This window comes from Rana temporaria, chromosome 10 (genome assembly GCF_905171775.1).
Source record: "Rana temporaria chromosome 10, aRanTem1.1, whole genome shotgun sequence".
NCBI classification, from domain to species: domain Eukaryota; kingdom Metazoa; phylum Chordata; class Amphibia; order Anura; family Ranidae; genus Rana; species Rana temporaria.
Window position 1 is genome coordinate 7,458,657 of NC_053498.1, and position 15,668 is coordinate 7,474,324.

The window sequence follows — 15,668 nt, forward strand, 5'->3', positions numbered from 1 at the left end:
TTGTTGGTGTCAGTGGAGGAATAGTGTCCCATCATTGGTGTCAGTGGGAGGAATAGTGCCCCATTGTTGGTGTCAGTGGGATGAATAGTGTTCCATCATTGGTATCAGTGGGAGGAATAGTGCCCCATCATTGGTGTCAGTTGGGGGAATAGTGTCCAAACATTTAAGTCAGAGGGAGGAATAGTCCCCGAATCATTGGTGTCAGTGGGAGGAATAGTGCCCCATCATTGGTGTCAGTGGGAGGAATAGTGTTCCATCATTGGTATCAGTGGGAGGAATAGTGCCCCATCATCGGTGTCAGTTGGGGGAATAGTGTCCAAACATTTAAGTCAGAGGGAGGAATAGTGCCCGATTATTGGTTTTAGTGAGAGAAATAGTGCCCCATTGCTGGTGTCAGTGGGAGGAATAATGCCCCTCATTGGTATCAGTGGGAGGAATAGTGCCCCATTGTTGGTGTCAGTGAATGAAATGGTATCCCAAGGACTGGATAGGGGCCAGCTAAGGGCCGCCGTTTGAAGGCCGCTGCTTAATGTATTTTATGAAAGTATATAACGTTATTTTTTCTTCTACAGTGCTGAAGCTGTGTGTTGGAGACAGTGGCTGCATGGAGTTTGTATGGTTTCCTTCAGAATACATAATGGGAGGTTAACTGGCAGCTCACCAAACTGGTTGGGGGGTGTATATGTGTGGGTATTGGAAGGGTTCTATTGGTAGGGTTCTATTGGTTGGGTTCTATCGGTAGGGTTCTATTGGTAGGGTTCTATTGGAAGGGTTCTATTGGTAAGGTTCTATTGGTAGGGTTCTATTGGTAGGGTTCTATTGGTCGGGTTCTATTGGTAGGGTTCTGTTGGTTGGGTTCTATTGGTCGGGTTCTATTGGTCGGGTTCTATTGGTCGGGTTCTATTGTTCGGGTTCTATTGTTCGGGTTCTATTGTTCGGGTTCTATTGGTAAGGTTCTATTGGTCGGGTTCTATTGGTAAGGTTCTATTGGTAGGGTTCTATTGGTAGGGTTCTATTAGTAAGGTTCTATTGGTAGGGTTCTATTGGTAGGGTTCTATTGGTAGGGTTCTATTGGTTGGGTTCTATTGGTAGGGTTCTATTGGTCGGGTTCTATTGGTCGGGTTCTATTGGTAGGGTTCTATTGGTAGGGTTCTATTGGTAGGGTTCTATTGGTCGGGTTCTATTGGTCGGGTTCTATTGGTCGGGTTCTATTGGTAGGGTTCTCTTGGTTGGGTTCTATTGGTAAGGTTCTCTTGGTTGGGTTCTATTGGTAAGGTTCTCTTGGTTGGGTTCTCTTGGTTGGGTTCAATTGGTCGGGTTCTATTGGTCGGGTTCTATTGGTCGGGTTCTATTGGTAGGGTTCTCTTGGTTGGGTTCTATTGGTAAGGTTCTCTTGGTTGGGTTCTATTGGTAAGGTTCTCTTGGTTGGGTTCTCTTGGTTGGGTTCTATTGGTTGGGTTCTATTGGTCGGGTTCTATTGGTAAGGTTCTATTGGTCGGGTTCTATTGGTCGTGTTCTATTGGTAGGGTTCTATTGGTAAGGTTCTATCGGTCGGGTTCTATCGGTCGGGTTCTATCGGTAGGGTTCTATCGGTAGGGTTCCTTTGGTAGGGTTCTATCGGTAGGGTTCTATTGGTCGGGTTCTATTGGTAGGGGAAGGTTCTTTGGTTCAGAGGCTGATGAGCAATATTCTAGTTAAAAAAAAAAAAAAGGAACAAAAAATTGGTATAAACATTTTCTTTAAAAAAAAATATATATATATATTTTTTAAAAGTTTAGTATTTTGCACTGTAGACAAGTCTACACCCCACCCAATAATGCATTGCAGGGTGCGGCGGGGAGTTTGATGTGGGGGTGGGGGGGGGGGTACTGGGGGCTCTGGGCCTTCCTAGTGATGAGGTGACATGGGAACGGAGCAGACATGGCGGCGGCGTGTGATCGGCTCGTATTGGGGGGCCGATTGGGTGACTCAATGTTTCCACTCGAAGACTGACGTTTTGGTTACACACAAAATATTAGCGGCTGATAAGCTTCTCTCTGAGTGTCTCTTACAGAACTTTATCAGCATCTGCAGTTCAACCACAGGCTTGCAACATCCACACATCATTAGTCACCAGCGCAGCTGGGCACCGTGTGGGCACCGGGGAGAAGGGTGGTGGGGGTGTCTGGGGGCACTGCACTGGGTCTGCCATCTTCACAACACCAACAAGAAACATCTCACCCGCTACAAGACAGTTTAACTGTTCAGAGAGAAGAGACGACATCTGAAGACTTCTACTTTGTTTAAAGTGTGAAGATCCAATCAGCATTAAGGGACCACAAAACCTAAAATAGAAAGAGAAGAGGAGGGAGAGAGAGAGAGGAGAGAGAGAGAGGAGAGAGGAGAGAGAGAGAGAGAGAGAGAGAGAGAGGAGAGAGAGAGGAGATAGAGAGAGAGAGAGAGGGGGGAGAGAGAGAGAGGGGCGTATTTGAATTTGAGAGAGAGAAATAAATAAATAAATAAATATGTAAAGAGAGATGGAGAGAGAAAGAAAAATAGCGAGATAGAGAGAAAGAAAGACAGAGAGAAAAGAGCGAGCGAGAGAGAGAGAGAGAGAGAGAGAGAGAGAGAGAGAAATGAGAAAAAAAGAAATAGCTGAAGAAAGAATGACGAAAACGAAAGGGAGAAAGAAAGAGGGGAAAGCGGAAAAAAAAGAGAGAGAGAAAGAGAGAGAGAGAGAGAAAGAAAGAAAGAAAGAGGGAAAGAGAGCGAAAGAAAGAAAAAATTAAAACGAAAGAAAGATAGAGGGAGAGAGGAGAGAGAGAGAGGAGCTTATTTGAATTTGAGAGAGAGAAATAAATAAATAAATAAATATGTAAAGAGAGATGGAGAGAGAAAGAAAAATAATGAGATATAAAGAAAGAAAGACAGAGAGAAAAGAGCGAGAGAGAGAGAGAGAGAGAGAGAGAGAAAAGAGAAAAAAAAGAAATAGCTGAAGAAAGAATGAAAGAAAACAAAAGGGAGAAAGAAAGAGGGGAAAGCGGAAAAAAAAGAGCGAGAGAAAGAAAGAGGCAAAGCGAGAAATAGCTGTAGAGAGAAATAAAGAGAGAGAGGAAGAAATAAAGAAAGAAAATGAGAAAGAAAGAGGGAGAGAGAGAGAAAGAAAGAGGGAGAGAGAAAGAAAGAAAGAAGGAAAATGAAAGAAAGATAGAGGGAGAGAGAGAAAGAAAGCGCAAGGGAGAGCGGAAGAAAAAAAGAGCAAGAAAGAGAGAGAGAGAGGGAAAGAAAGAAAGAGGGAGAGAGAGCGAAAGAAAGAAAGAGGGAGAGAGAGAAATAGCGGTAGAGAGAAATAAAGAGAGAGGGGAAGAAAAGAAGAGAGAAAGAAAGAAAGAAAAAAAAGAGAAGGAGAGAGAGAAATAAAGAAAGAGGTATAGAGAGAAAGAGAAAGAAAGAATAAAAACAAAAGAAAGAAAGAAGGAGAGAGAGAGAAAGAGAAAAAGATCGAGAAAGAGAGAGAGAGAGAGGGAAAGAAATGAGAGAGAAAAAGAGAAAAAAGAGATAGCTGAAGAAAAAATTTAAGAAAAAGAAAGGGAGAAAGAAAGAAAGAAAGAAAGAAAGAAAGAAAGAAAGAGGGGAGAGCGAAAGAAAAATAGAGCGAGAAAAAGAGAGACAGGCAGAGAGAGAGAAAAAGAGGGAGAGAGAGTGAAAGAATGAGGGAGGGAGAGAAATAGAGAAAGAAAGAAAGAAAGAAAGAAAGAAAGAAAGAAAGAAAGAAAAGGGGGGAAAAAAGGGAGGGAGAGAGAGCGAGCGAGCAAAAGAGAGAGAGAGAAAGAGCGAGAGAAAGAGCGAGAGAAAGAAAGAGAGCGAGAAAGAAATGGAGAGAGAGAGAAAGAGAAAGAAAGAGAGAAAAAAAGAGAAAAAGAGAAAAAAGAGAGAGGAAGAAAGAGAATGAAATAAAGACATAAAGAAAGAGTGGGAGAGAGAAAGAGAAAAGTGAGGGAGAGAGAGAAAAGAAAGAAAAAAACAAACAAAAAAAGAAAGACAGAAAGAGAGAGACATTGGGGCTGATTTACTAAAACAGGAGAGTGCATGGGAGCCAATCAGCTTCTAACTTCACCTTGTTCACTTAGACCCCATTCACACCTGAGCGACAAAACGCCCGACGCCGGACGCTTCTGTCGCTCGAGGGGAGAATTCCCATTGCTGTCTATGGAGATGGTTCACATCTCATAGATGCCGAACGCCTGTCGCCTGAAAAAAAGTTCCGGACCCTTTTTTTCAGGCGACATAGGCGTTTTCCCATTGACAGCAATGGGAAGACTTTGGGAGAAAAAAAAAAAAAAAGTGAAAGTTTTGTTCTCGCGGCAAAATACGCCACTACGCGCGATCGCGGCTGTCGCTCAGATGTGAATGCAGCCTTAAGCTCTGACAATAAAATCTAGAAGCTGATTGGTTTCTCTGCAGAGTTGCACCAGATTTTGCACTCTCCAGTTTTAGTAAATCAACCTCTAAAACGGGAAAATTCTAAATCTGGTGCCGCTGTGAATAGAAACCAATCAGCTTCTAGCTTTCATTGTCAGAACTTAACTGAACAAGGTGAAGTTAGAAGCTGATTGGTTTCTATGCAGATCGGCAGCAGATTCTGAGTACTCCAGTTTAAGTAAATCAGCCCCATTGTTAGGAAGAAGGAGGGCCCTCTAGTACTGTAGATGAGTAGGTGATATGAATATAATATAATGTAGTTGAATTATAAATAGAAAACAGAAAATACAGGAAAGTGAGTGTGTAATCCTAGAATGGATATTATAAGACACTACCACTGCTGGCCTCTGGGGGCGCTCTCCTCCCAGAAGACATTCCTGCACAGTGGAACATCTGGTGTTTGGTTTAGTCGGTGAATTTGCAGAACTCTTTTTATTATTGTTTTTGTTGTTGTTCCTTTAAGTGTCACTAAGTGTGAAGGCAGCGTGACTCCTCGATGGTTTTGCCGCCATGGCGCAGGTTATGGGTGACAAAGAGGAGCCGCAGCTTTACTGGTTGGCCAATGTTTGTCGCTTTGTTCTCGCCGCTCCTTACCAAACAGTTTTCTACGCTCAGCTCTGACAACATTTTGTGGCAATGATGTAATAACCGGCATCATGGAGAAAATCACAAGTCTGGAACTGCCGCCCCACGTGACCATTGTTATCAAACACTTCATGTGATGTTCCTTATATTGTAGGGATTTGTAGATCTGGCATAAGCGGCTGGATAGACGAGCTTCTAAAGCGGCCTAATAACTGCTGAGATAAAATATCAGCCGCACAGGGAGTGCATTGTTTTCACCACTTGGCCAACCCATTGGCTCGGCACAATCATTTGGGGGGGGGGTGCGGCACACAAACCTGCCCCCCCAGTCAGTCGCACCAGACCCAACCCCCCCCCCCCTCACCACGGGAAACAGAAGGAAATTGGAGGTGGTGCAGGGTCCTGGAAGCTGCCCCTGCCCCCCCCCTCACTCGCACATGACCACCCCCCCATCCGAACAGGTCGGACGCCCTCCTTGTCCAGCCGCCACCCCCCCCCACGGGAGATGTATGGGAATTGGAGGTGGTGCAGGGTCCTGGAAGCTGCCCCTGCCCCCCCTAACTTGCACATGACCACCCCCCCATCCGAACAGGTCGGACGCCCTCCTTGTCCAGCCGCCACCCCCCCCACGGGAGATGTATGGGAATTGGAGGTGGTGCAGGGTCCTGGAAGCTGCCCCTGCCCCCCCCTAACTTGCACATGACCACCCCCCCATCCGAACAGGTCGGACGCCCTCCTTGTCCAGCCGCCCCCCCCCCCACGGGAGATGTATGGGAATTGGAGGTGGTGCAGGGTCCTGGAAGCTGCCCCTGCCCCCCCCCTAACTTGCACATGACCACCCCCCCATCCGAACAGGTCGGACGCCCTCCTTGTCCAGCCGCTACCCCCCCCCCCCCACGGGAGATGTATGGGAATTGAAGGTGGTGCAAGCTCCTGGTAGCTGCCCCTCGTTTGCACTGGCTCCCCCTTCCCCCCTGCGCAGGCGAGTCGGATGCCAATCACGTCCTTACCTAAGGAGGTGGTGCTGGTGACCCGGGGTAGGGCTCCTGGAAGCTGCCCCTCCACCTGCTGCAGCTTGTCGTGACACCGGGCTGTTGCTTCTCCTCAACGCCAAATAGGAAGTGGGTCCTGAGACCCGATTGCCCGGGATTGCTAAGACTCCTCCATGGCCAATCGGGTCTCAGGACCAGCTTCCTGATTGGGCCGGGAGGAGAATCAGGAAGACATTAGTGAATATTAATTCGCTATGGTCACACAACTGGGTGGGCTCGGGGCGCAGTGCTCTGTGCCCTGACCCCACCTTTTTTTTAAGCCAATTAAAGACTCAGGCTCTAATCACATGTTTAAAAAAAAAAGAAAACCTCCATTGGAATCCATGCGTCCGCCGCCCTGCATGTAGATTAAGGGGCCGGATGCATGGATTGGGGGTGTAGCGCCCCGTATTTAGTGGCTGCCACCGCTTGGGTGTAACAAGTGGTCATTTGAGTTACTGTTGCCTTTCTATCATCTGAAACCAGTCTGCCCATTCTCCTCTGACATCAACAAGGCATTTTCCTCCACACAACTGCCGCTCACTGGATATTTTCTCCTTTTCCCACCATTCTCTTCTAAAAAATATGAGGGGAAAGGGAACCAGGGAAGGCAATATATAATCTGATTAAAAAAAAATAGAATAAAAAAAATATATGAGGGGAAAAGGGAACCAGGCAATATATAATCAGATTAAATAAATAAAATAGAAAAACATATGAGGGGGGAAGGGAACCAGGGAAGGCAATATATAATTAGATTAAATAAATAAAAAAAATAATAATAATAAAAAAATATATATGTATAAGGGGGAAAGGAATGGTATAATCCAGTAAAAAAAAAAAAAATTATATATATATATATATATATATATATATATATATATATATATATATATATATATATATATATATATATATATATATATATATATATATATATTTATTTATATTTATATTAGGGGAAAGGGAGGAACCAGGGAAGGTACAATATAATCAGGTAAACAAATAAAAATAATTATAGGGGGGGGGGGGGGGATTATTAAATAAATACAATTAAAAAAAATATGAGGGGGAAAGGGAGGAGCCAGAAAGGCACAATATAATCAGATAAAAAAAATATGAGGGGAAAGGGAACCAGGCTAAAAAATATATATATATGAGGGTAAAAGGGAACCAGGGAAGGCAATATATAATTAGATTAAATAAATAAAATATGAGGGGGAAAGGGAGGAACCAGGGAAGGCACAATATAATCATATTAATAATAATAAAAAAAAGTTATAAGGGGGGGAAGGAAGAACCAGGTAAGGCAATATATAATCAGATTAAAGAAAAAAATATATGAAGTGGGAGGGAAGGCAAGATAGAATCAGATTTAAAACAATATATATGACAGGGGAAAGGGAACCAGGGAAGGCATAATATAATCAGATAAAATAAATAAAATAAAATAAAATAAAAAAATACATAAGGGGGAAAGGGAAGAACCAGGAAAGGCATAATATAATCAGATAAAATAAATAAATAAATAAAATAAAATAAAATAAAAAAATACATAAGGGGGAAAGGGAAGAACCAGGGAAGGCATAATATAATCAGATAAAATAAATAAAATAAAATAAAATAAAAAAATACATAAGGGGGAAAGGGAAGAACCAGGAAAGGCATAATATAATCAGATAAAATAAATAAATAAATAAAATAAAATAAAATAAAAAAATACATAAGGGGGAAAGGGAAGAACCAGGGAAGGCATAATATAATCAGATAAAATAAATAAAATAAAATAAAATAAAAAAATACATAAGGGGGAAAGGGAAGAACCAGGGAAGGCATAATATAATCAGATAAAATTAAAAAAATATGAAGAGGGACGGAGAAACCAGGAAAGGCAATACATATATATATAAAAAAAATTAAAAAAAAATTAAAATAAAACATAAAATTATGAGAGGGGAAGGGGAAGGAGGAACTAGGAAAGACAAATTAAATTTCATGAAAAAAAAAAAAAAAAACTGAAAACAATTTTTGATGATTGTCATGTTAAATAAGATTTTAGGGATCAGGTTCAGGTCTGCGCTGTATCCCCTCCAAGGCTCATAATTATAAATGATCGTCTTTAAAGCTGTTCTTTTCTCTCTGATTTGGGAAGATAACCTTCTATGGATTTCTTTATTGTATCACAGAAGGGTCAGAAATGTGGTGATTTTTTGTTGTGTTTAGGAAGTGTCTCCAGTCACCTCTGACCCGCCATTGTTAGCGGATGTTGGGGGAACATCTGTAAGTACAGTATGAGGACAATGGCTTGTCGGGGTGATAAACGCTCCAGAAGATACCGGAGATGCTTCTTGTTTATAACGCGGGACAATCGCGCTTTACATTTTCATTTCACCGCACTTCCTATCGACATGCTCCTAAAATGATGCAATAAAAACTTTAAAAATGTATTACTATATAAATCCTGTATAATAATAATAGTAATAATAATTTAAAAAAATGCATAAAAAAAGTTTTCATTGCATGTATTATTTTAGAACCAGTGGGGTAGATTCAGGTACCTTTTGCGCCCTCTTACGGAGGCGCAGCGTACCGTTTTAACGCTGCGCCTCCGTAAATTACTTGCGTTACGCTTCATTCATGAAGCAGTAGCTACGTAATTTGCGCGGGCGCTCCTTGAAAATGCCCGGCATAAGGGCGCGTAATTTAAATGATCCCGTAGGGGGCATGGATCATTTAAATTAGGCGCGTTCCCGCGCCGAACGTAGTGCGCATGCTCCGTCGGGAAACTTTCCCGACGTGCATTGCGGCAAATGACGTCGCAAGGACGTCATTTGCTTCAACGTGAACGTAAACGGCGTCCAGCGCCATTCACGATTCACTTACGCAAACAACGTCATTTTCAAACATCGCGACGCGGGAACGACGGGTATACTTAGCATTGGCTGCCCCTGCTAATAGCAGGAGCAGCCTTACGCGGAACCCCGGCGAACGTAAACGACGTAAACTGCGTACGTAGGGCGCGCGTACGGTTGTGAATCGGCGTTAGTATGCAATTTGCATACTCTACGCTGACCACTACGGGAGCGCCACCTGGCGGCCAGCGTAAGAATGCAGCCTACGATACGACGGCATAAGAGCCTTATGCCAGTCATATCTTAGGCTGCAGTCGGCGTATCGAGCTCTCTGAATCAGGAGCAGTCGATACGCCGCCGCAACTAAGCAATTGCGCTGCGTAACTATGGTTACGCAGACGCAATTGCTTTCTGAATCTACCCCAGTGACATTAAGGTTCAGAGATGATATTCTGCATACATTTCTATGGTAGAAAGTCCCATTCTCCTCTGACCTCTGACATCAACAAGGCACTTTCCTCCACACAACTGCCACTCACTGGATATTTTCTCCTTTTCCCACCATTCTCTGTATACCCGAGAGATGGTTGTGTGTGAAAATCCCAGAAATACTCAGACCATCCAACAACCATTCCACGTTCAAAGTCGTTTCAATCCCCTTTCTTCCCCATTCTGATGCTCGGTTTGAACTTCAGCAAGTTGTCTTCACCACATCTAGTTGCCTAAATGCATTGAATTGCTACCATGTGATTGGCTGATTAGCAATTTGAACAGGTGTACCTAATGAAGTGGCCAGTGGGTGTAACTTTCTGTTATAAATGACAGTTTCCCACTTGTCAGTGGATGTTAAAGGGACACTAAAGTTAAAAGTTATATTTTTTTAATAACAAACATGTTATGCTTACCTCCACTGTGCGGCTCGTTTTGCACAGAGTCGCCCCGATCCTCCTCTTCTGGGGTCCCTCGGCGGCTGTCATGGCTCCCCCTCTGCAAGAGCTTTCCACCTTAATGCGAGCTCGCATGGAGGAAAGCTCTTGTGGGCGCGCTCCCGTGATACTGTATCACTAGGGCCCGCCCCCCGGCGCGCCGCGTCATTGGATGTGATTGACAGCAGCGCCAGCCAATGGTTGCGCTGCTTTTAAACCATCCAGTGTAGCCAATCGACGACCAGGCTTGGAACCGAAGATTATATTGCAGATTACCAGTTAGATGTGACGGCTGCATGTCAGTGGGAGGAATAGAGCCCCATCATTGGTGTCAGTGGGAGGAATAGTGCCCGTCATTGGTGTCAGTGGAAGGAATAGTGCCCCGTCATTGATGTCAGTGGGAGGAATAGTGTCCCATCATTGGTATCAGTGGGAGGAATAGTGTCCCATCATTGGTGTCAGTGGGAGCAATAGTGTCCCATCATTGGTGTCAGTGGGAGCAATAGTGCCCCATCATTGGTGTGAGTGGGAGGAATAGTGCCCCATCATTGGTGTCAGTGGGAGGAATAGTTCCCCAATCATTGGTGTCAGTGGGAGGAATAGTGTCCCATCATTGGTGTCAGTGGGAGGAATAGTGCCTCATCATTGGTGTCAGTGGGAGGAATAGTGTCCCATCATTGCTGTCAGTGGGAGGAATAGTGTCCCATCATTGGTGTCAGTAGGAGGAATAGTGTCCCCATCATTGGTGTCAGTGGGAGGAATAGTGTCCCATCATTGGTGTCAGTGGGAGGAATAGTGTCCCATCATTGGTGTCAGTGGGAGGAATAGTGTCCCATCATTGGTGTCAGTGGGAGGAATAGTGTCCCATCATTGGTGTCAGTGGGAGGAATAGTGTCCCATCATTGGTGTCAGTGGGAGGAATAGTGTCCCATCATTGCTGTCAGTGGGAGGAATAGTGTCCCATCATTGGTGTCAGTAGGAGGAATAGTGTCCCCATCATTGGTGTCAGTGGGATTTTTATCACGGTTGATGAGGACAATGGCCTCTTCCCCTAACCCTGGCCCGGTGGCTGTGGGGGTCTATGGGGGCATATTGTAATATCGAAGCCCCCTTTAATAATAGGGGGCACTCAGACACCAGGCCTCCCATGTGAATAAGTAAGGTGCACACAGTGTCACGACTTATTCAAAAATGTAAAGTCAATCATGATGCTGGTTTTCAGATCCTTATACAGGTCGTATGTTCAGATAAGTGTCTGGGCATGGATTTGCTTTTTTTAATTTCCCCTTTAAAATCCATACTTAGTATAGAATTTGAGGGAGGGTTTGGGGGGGGGGGTTACTGATATGAATTAGGATGAGGGACCCCATGCCATCTGTTTGAAAGCCCCGTGGGTATTAGCCTAGAAAATGGGCGTTAGCATTTTTTTTGGCTTCATTGGGGTTCAGATTTGGCACCAGAACTTCAGTCGTGTTCTCCAAACCTCCCCCCAAACCAAATCCAGGTACGTACAGCTCATCACTAGTCCTGGGTTGTTGGGAAACCTGCTGTGAACGATCGGGCTGCGAAGGGAAGCAGCTTCCTAGGACCGGTTGGGCTGCCAAGGGATGTGGCTTCCTAGGTCCAGTCGGGCTGCAAAGGAAAGCGGCTTCCCAAGACCCGTCAGGCTGCATAAGGAGGCTGCTTTCTAGGAACAGATTGGCTATAAAGGGAAGCAGCTTCCTAGGATCGGTTGCGCTGCGAAGGGAAGCGGCTCCCTAGGATTCATTGGGCTGTGAAGGGAAGCGGCTTCCTAGGACCGGTTGGGCTGCCAAGGGAAGTGGCTTCCTAGGACCAGTCGGGCTGCAAAGAGAAGCGGCTACCCAAGACTGGTCAGGCTGCAAAAGAAGGCTGCTTTCTAGGAATGGCCTGGCTATGAAGGGAAGCAGCTTCCTAGGACCAGTTGAGCTGAGAAGGGAAGCGGCATCCTAGGACCCATCGGGCTGCGAAGGCAAGCGGCTTCCTAGGATTCATCGGGCTTTGAAGGGAAGTGGCTTCCTAAGACCCATTGGGCTGTGAGGGAAGCGGTTTACTAGGATTCATCAGGCTGCGAAGGGAAGTGGCTTCCTAGGACCAGTCGGGCTGCAAAGAGAAGCGGCTACCCAAGACTGATCAGGCTGCAAAGGAAGGCTGCTTTCTAGGAATGGCCTAGCTATGAAGGGAAGCAGCTTCCTAGGACCAGTTGAGCTGCAAAGAGAAGCAGCTTCCTAGGACCAGTTGAGCTGCAAAGGGAAGTGGCTCCCTAGGATTCATCGGGCTGCAAAGGGAAGTAGCATCCTAGGATTCATCGGCCCTAGGACTGGTCATGCAGTGAAGAAGAAGCCTGCAGGAGAAAGGTTAGTATATCACCCCCTAGTCAAAACAAGCAATTAACCCTTGCAGTATGGAGGGGGACCCATTGCGTTGATGATCCCCCCCCCCCAGATTTTAGATCTAAGTTCTGCATTTGCATACAATTGTATCTGTTTGGCCACATTGATCAGTTGATTGGTCACATTAGGACAATGGCGTGGCCACCGTTAGGGTTCACGACCAATGTAGCACATTTACCCTTCAAAAGCTGTGTTGCCCAACCGCCGCGCATTTAAATGCAAAACGCAACTGTGAATATCGCCACCATCGGCCATTTGGGTTCTGTTCAGAATACAGGGAGCAGAGAAGGTCACCTTGCTGGGTACAAGCCCAGCGTCGGACAAATTAGTCGCTGTAAAACGTAAGGCTTGGGGTCTGGAATGTAACAATCTAGAAGGTGGCATCAGCCACTTCCTCCCGCCTGTCATAACAGTCTTAGTTAAGAGCCACTTCCTGCGCGCCCCTTGCCCCCACGTCCTGCTATCAGCCCTGGTATCGCTGCTGTGGCAGTAGAGCGGTACAGAGCCCTTTGCCCTCCCTTTTCTCAGGACGCAGCACCAGGCAGTAAAAACGCTTTGCCCCGGTGGGTTTACAATGCCATGTTAAAGTGCCCCTTTAATTGACTGTCACTTACAATGAATGGGAACACTTAACACCCTGTTGCAAATGGAAACAGTAAGATCTCCATTTCACCTTTAATATGGAGCAGGTCAGGTGACCCCGGGGCAAAGGTCGCATGCATGGGGCACCGCGCAGGAGACTATAAACATTAATGGGGTCCCGAGTGGTAAAGATACCGGGTTTCAGCTAAAATTAGCATCTTAACAGCAAATAAAATGAATTAATACAATGTATCGAAAGCCTTTCTTTTTTTTGCTTTGGATATAGTGTGGAAGGATTTCTTCACACTTTTGCAGGGCAGTCAGAAGCGGTACAGTAATGCCCGTGTCATCGCAATGCCCCTTAATATATACGATACAATGTGTCAAGGCATTGTGCTCCCATTCATTTTCAATGCCACCCCAATACCCAAAGGTATCTAAATTTTCTAACTCTCTCAAATAATTAAACAAAACTACTATAAATACATAAAAACTCTCAGCTTTTTTAAAGCAAATTTTTGCAAAATTGAAAATTTTGGTGAAATTTCACTGATAGCAAAACCTGTAACTATTTGCTGACGTCACTCTGCTCATCCCTATAGGTGACCCTTTAATGCTTTTAAATTGTGTAGCATCATCAATTCCCCTCTGGGTGACAATCGGTGCTCCCCCCCCCCTCCCTGAGGGTAATTTTCCCCCTGACTGGTCGGCTCACCAGTCTACCATCACGCTCAGCGGTCAGGGGCAGGCAGGGAGCTGGAGGTGGCAGTAGGAAAGGTGAGAGGTGATGGGGGTCATTATTAGTGAAGGGGGATAAGGTGTCCCAGTGATGGAGGGAAAAAAAGACAAGAAGGGGTGGGGTAGGGGGGGTCATTCTAAACTTAATTTTCCATCTTCTTCTCTTAATGTTATTTCAGCCGAAAGTTTCCAAATCACAGAGGCCCTTATCTCTGGGTCCCAGCCAGGCCCTGTCCTGTGTGCAGACCCCTGGGGGGGTCCGGAGTTCAAACAAGAGCTTAAAATAGCCTCAGACGGAGGGGACATGGGGAAGGGGGGGGGGAGGAAGCAGGTTAAATCTCTTCACTTGGCTGTTATTTTATAAAGTAACGCTGATTGATGGGACCGCTAACCTGTCCCCCCCCCCCTGCACGCCTGGTAACTGGATCCCAAACTTGTTAAACATCATGTAAAGACTCAGCTACTAGCACAGCAGGAAGTGTTTAACCCACTCTATGCCGGCGGCGGTAGACCGTGTCCATTCAAGAGAGATAGATTCAACCTTTTCATTTTAATACAATGTTTCATATCAGTTTAGGAAGATTTTTTATAATTTTAAATTAGGTGGGAATAAAGCATTTACCAAAAAAAATAATAACTTTTATAAGAAGTCTCATTAAAAAGACTCATAAAAAGTCTCATTACAAAAAATATATATATAATGTTCAATTATTCAATTTGAGATCAAAGCATTTGAATTTTTCAAAATATATTTTAACATATTTTCTCCATTTACCAAAAAAACAAAACAAAAAAAAACTTTATAATAAGTCTCATTAAAAAGACTCATAGAAAGTCTCATAGTCTAATTAAAAAAATTAAATTTAATGTTCAATTTTCAATTTCAAATTTATAAAATTTGAGATCAAAGCATTTGCATTTTCAAAATATATTTTAACAGATTTTCTCAATTTACCAAAAAACAAAACAAAACAAAAAATCCTTTATAATAAGTGTAATTAAAATGACTCATAAAAAGTCTCATAGTCTAATTAAAAAAAATATATATATAATGTTCAATTTTCAATTTCAAATTTATAAAATTTGAGATCAAAGCATTTGCATTTTCAAAATTTATTTTAACAGATTTTCTCCATTTACCAAAATAAATAAATAAATAAATGAAACCTTTATAATAAGTCTCATTAAAAAGACTCATAAAATTTGTCATAGTCTCATTAAAAAATATTAAATATAATGTTCAATTTTCAATTTCAAATTTATAAAATTTGAGATCAAAGCATTTGCATTTTCAAAATATACTTTAACAGATTTTCTCCATTTACCAAAAAACAAAACAAAACAAAAAAACCTTTATAACAAGTGTCATTAAAAAGACTCATAAAAGTCTCAGGGCCAAATCCACAAAGATCTTGCCTAACTTAATTTTTTCCATTTAAGTTACACTGCCTTAAAATTTCTACCTAAGTGCCCGATCCACAAAGCACTTACCTAGAAATTTTGGGCTGTGTAACTTAAATTCCGCCGTCGCAAGGCGTTCCTATTCAAATGGGGGCGATTCCCATTTAAATTAGGCGCGCTCCCGCGCCGGCCGTACTGCGCATGCTCGTGACGTCATTTCCCCGACGTGCATAGCGCGAAATTACGTTTCCGCCGAGCTTTGTGGATTGCGACAGGTCAATAAATTTGCTTCGGGGAAAAAAAAACATACGGCGGGAAAAAAAAAATCAGAATTTAAAAAAAATTGCGTCGCTGGACAGAAAGGTCTGCTTTTACATGGTGTACTAACTTTACACCATGTAAAAGCAGCCCTAATTTTGCGTATGCAAACTAAAACTTACGGAGAAAAAAAAACGAAGCTGAAAAGCTTTGTGAATCTCCGTAAGTGCTAATTTGCATACCCGAGGCGGCATTTCGACACGAAATGCCCCCAGCGGCGGATGCGGTACTGCATCCTAAGATCCGGCAGTGTAAGTCCCTTACAGATGTCGGATCTTCTGCCTAACTATGGAAAACTGATTCTGTGGATCAGTTCCATAGATAGAAACAGGGATACGACGGCGTTACAGCAATTACGCTGTC